Genomic DNA, 4,844 nt, shown 5'->3' with positions numbered 1-4,844 from the left:
CTGGAAGGTCTTTCGTACTATACCTACTAAGGTATGGACGGAACAGACAATTTGACCAGAGCAGCCCATGAACCAATCACAGGGTGACAGCTCACCGACAACAATACGAGGAGGAGCACCCCTCTAGTACTGTTTGTCACTATTAGCCGCTGCCTACTCACCAACCCTTACGATGGGACGTGCGCAGTCTACAGTTGGTGGAACAGTGCGTAGCCGGCAGTAAAGGAACAGTATACAGCCGACCTTTACTGTTGGCCGTAGCCTATCCACCAACCAGTATGGCCTGTGCGTAGTCCACTGTTGGTAGAACAGGAATACTATTCAGCCGGCTGTACCTTCTGGGAAACCTACCTTCGGCTATAAATACTCCAACACCTTGGAATGGTAAGGATCATCTGATATCCCAATCTTATCTGGCAATCTCTTAATATACTCTTATATTCAGAGCAATCTAGTCTGATTCTCACGCCGGAGGGTGGTCACAAGGAGGAACCCCCCCCCTTCTCAGTGACGAGCTTACGGTGTCTGTTTTGCAGGTCCCTTGAAGAACAACCTTCTCTGCTGGACCTCATCCTCGTGGGAAACATTACTTAAACCCCAGATTACTTACAATCTGCCCAGGGTTAACCTAGTGTTTCTTCAGTACCTCTATTAATGGTTTGATTTCGTTCGGTTTGGTTTCAACAGTCGGGCTTTGGCTTACAATGGTGTAAACTGTTAATATTGGTTTGACTAACCGGTAAAAATGGACTGTAACACGCCAAAATTAAGATGGTGAGAAAAATTGTTTTTTTATTGTTGAGTTAGTTATTGGCAAATAATTCGCATATCAAAATAAGCATATATAGTTTAAACCCTTTAAATTGCAATCACGTGGATAATAAAAATATAAGTTAACCATATAAGTATGGATTTTCTAGAGACACCAAGGGGTTTTGTTAAAAAAAAAAACCCTATACGTCCTGTACGTATAAGGTTATACGAGGCCATATACATCTTTTATAGGCAGTGGCAGACCCAAGATTTTTTGTCAATGGGGTCCCATTTTTTCGGTATTCAAATTTTTCAGGTCAGTTGTTGTTCGGGTCGGGTCGAGATGAGACGAGGGACGTAATAAAAAACAACATTATAATAAAACACACAAAATCCTGAGCGGTTATCATTAAAATGGTCGCCAAGCTTTTGCATTTACATGTCTAATAGCGTGTTGAACTTTTCGACCTCATAATAATAACGATTGGTGATATAAGAATTTGAAGAAAAGCTAATGAAAAAAAGATTCAGAAATTTGAAAGAAAAGCTAAAGAAAAAAAGATTCAGAAATTTGATTTTGACATGTACTATTTAGATTATATCGATCTACGTTGAACCAGTTTGTTCTTGAAGAGTGGTTCTTGGACCCATGAACTAAAAAAATGATTTTTCTAAAGATTCTTAACTCTAAATATGGTTGAGTTCCAACCTTTTTACTATGCTGTCTCTATTTATTTATTTATAAATTTTGATTTCCTACGACCAAAAGGTAACCATGTTAATAAAAGGGAAAACAAACTCTTGCTAAATAATGAATATTGAGTTGGGTGTTTGTTGTAATGTCTGCACAGTGAGGTTAAACTTTTAAAACCTTTACTAAATAATTTGTATTGAGTAGGGGAAACAAGGAAAAAAACAAGTAAAAGTATATTGCAAGACTCGAACTTGCATCCATCCAAAGAGAAAACAAGGAACTTTCCACTAGACCACATCAATATTAATAGTATGGGTTCCAAATGTTAATTCTTATGGGATCTTTAAAAAATTTTATATACCGCTTCTAGGAAATTTTTAAAAAACATTGGTGTCCAGGGACCCCGATTGCGACTATGTGGGTCCGCCCCTGCTTATAGGACTATCGGTGTGATATAGCCCCGTATTATCCTATACGAGGCGTGTAGATGGTGTTTGGTGTACGTAGTTGTACCCTAATCATATAGTATAAACCCTTAATGTTCCATCATGCACAATGTTTACTAAAAGAACTTAAACATTTTGGTATTGTGCAAGTGGTCGTCCATTAGTTGTACTAACAGAGTAACAGAGCATGTCTCACAAAATGACACGACATGATTCCATTAGTGGTAACATGGAAATGTTGAAGAAACATTAAATATGTCAGAGCAGCACATGTGAGTAGTGACATTTCGCAAGACAGCGGTCAAACTTTCAAACATTTTGTTTAAAATTTTGAATGTACAGAGTTATAAATTATGCTAAGGGTTAGTTTTTACATTGCTTTGATCACTCATAAAAAAAAACAACTATGCCATTATTCTTTCTTTTTTCACTTAATATTTTAATGAACATAATTTCAAACTTGATGATATTTAGAGGCTTAAGACAGAAGCATGCCAGTAGCATGCCCACCGATGCTTTATTTCAACAAAATCAAAATTTCAGCATTTCAACTCAGGCTCAACAATAATTTTATGCATACCAAAGCTCTTTGCCCAAGCCTCTTCAGCCTTCCTTAAAGGGTATCTCGAGTCGATAACAGTTTTTAGTTTTCCTTCCTTCACCAATTCAACAAGGTACTCCATGTTCTTAGCTTTTGGAAACACTGTCATCGGAATCAATTTCTTTTTCGAGCAAGTGACTTTCTTCACAAAAGCCGCAAAAAAGGATCGTGGGCCCAGGGTTACATCTATGACTATCCCGTTGAGGCTAAGATTTGGCTCGAACGTAGACCAAGGAATAGGAGTGACACAATGGATCACGATGTCATATTTCTTACCCGACGGGCTTTTAAGAGCCTCGCCTTGCGGGGTCATGTAATCAATAACCTCGTCAGCACCTAGGCCTTTGATGAGGTCCATGTTGCGCTGCCCACAAGTGGCAGTGATGTGGACGTTACCTAGCTTTGCTAGTTGGACAGTGTATTGGCCTACGCCGCCTGAAGCTGCGGTGATGAGGATGTTGGTGGTGGGGCCGGCGGTTTTGTCTAGGGCGATGGCAGCGTGATAGGTGAGGGATTGGAGTGCGGTAAGACCGGCTACTGGTAGCCCAGCCCCTTCAGCTGCTGATACCTCCGGAGTTTTTCACTACCCACAGCATACTCGGATAGTCCTCCACTTTTCTGCGATCGAGTTTTTTGAAATAGTCTTAACAACAAGTAAAAGTATATTAAACTAAGATGATTATGTGCATTATTTAGATGGATGCACGTATTATATATTTATATAATTAACTTACCATTATGGTAAGCATGGAGACAACTTTATCACCAGCTTTGAAATGAGTGACTCCAGGCCCAACATCCATCACCTCTCCTGCGACATCAGTGGCTGCATGCATGCAAGGATTAATTAACATATATGCACCTGGTATCCAAGGGAACTTGGGTGGGACAAGAGGGCGCAGCATGCCTTTCTGTATCTTCCAATCGATTGGATTTATGCTAGTTTCCTCCAATTTTATTACAACTTCTCCTTTACAAGGCTTAAGAATAGGAACTTCAACATGCTATACAATATACATACAACATAACATGCATGCATGTGTTAGTATATATATATATGTTACATGTGAAATTAATATGTTAATTACGCCTTAAGACCAGAAGCTCCTCCTCCGTAAGAATCATACTGAACCGCGTGCATAAGCTTTTCCGCCATAGCCGGCGACTTGAACAAGTGTGAGTGGAGGAATTTGAATACGTATATGTATAGGCATTAATACATTACTGTGGACGATATCAAGTTGTAGAGGGAGGGCACTGACTCAAGTCCACTTATATTATATCATATACACACATGCATAGTTATGAAAGAGAAGTTTGGCGTCACATATGGGCTCATCATCACATCACAGCCACGTTTTTGTGTCACCTTGCCAGATGTTATACATTCCTCTCTTAAGCAAACCACCGAATCTAATTGATAGATTCATCAATTCGGTATTCAAACAAACCTAAATTCCTTTTGTATTCTTCTTTCTGAATTTGGTATAATTTAAAGTCAGGTAAATTATTGAAGTAAGATTGTCTTTTTCCTTTATTTTGTATCTTCTGTTTAGGTAAAGGAATTGGCGGCAGGTATTGTTAAAGAAAAGCTTGCAGATTGTGTTAACCAGGTATGCGTATGTGAATTAAATATAGAAAATTTCCCAATTAGCCAATTTTGATCACCCATTTTCAACTGTTAGGCCTTATTTTGTATATTTTAAAATCTTTTGTATTGTTTACGTTTGTATGCTTGTCATCTTTGTACTATTTGGCCTAAGGCCACTTGTATTGCAAGCCTATTTGGGCCCAAATGTTAATAATACATGTGCATAAGGCTTACACTATAAATAGTGCAAGATAACTAACCTTTTGCTAATCTTCAAATCTTATCTTCTCACAAACCAGGGGTGGACCTACTGTTCTGGCTAGGGTGTTGGCCATCCCTGTGAAAATTTTATTTTTAATAGAATATATGCGTTAAAATCTCGACCGACCATAGCTTGTAAAATTTTGACACCGACCCCTATTAAATTATTGTTGATAGAAAGAAAGAGTATTTGAGATGAAAAGGAAAATAATGAAACTAAAAGACCAATTTTTTCCGACCAGCGGGCGGTGGCTTCCTCTGTATGATAAAGAAAAGTGGCAGTTACAGAAATATAGAAGACCTAATAGGCAATTATCTATTTAGAAGACCGTTGGGCTTTTTCTAAATTTAGTGTGGCCCAATTTTCCAAAATTTTTATTTGTTTCTAACTTCAATGTACATAAGTTTAAGGCTGTTGGGTTTATTTTTAAATTAAGTGTGGCCCAATTTTTCAAAATTTTTATTTGTTTCTAATTTCAATGTACGAAAGTTTGCGAT

General features: G+C 38.1%; 1 pseudogene; it reads right to left on the bottom strand.

The window, feature by feature from the left end:
- Nucleotides 1-2,432: 2,432 nt before the first annotated feature.
- On the bottom strand, nt 2,433-3,650 carry LOC143586903 (quinone-oxidoreductase QR1, chloroplastic-like; annotated as a pseudogene).
- Nucleotides 3,651-4,844: the final 1,194 nt, after the last annotated feature.

The sequence above is a fragment of the Bidens hawaiensis genome, unplaced genomic scaffold (assembly GCF_021521415.1).
Source record: "Bidens hawaiensis isolate Kalapana, Puna unplaced genomic scaffold, B.hawaiensis_p1.1 tig00035044_1, whole genome shotgun sequence".
In the NCBI taxonomy this organism is placed as follows: Eukaryota; Viridiplantae; Streptophyta; class Magnoliopsida; order Asterales; family Asteraceae; genus Bidens; species Bidens hawaiensis.
This window is presented reverse-complemented; position numbering and strand designations above follow the sequence as displayed.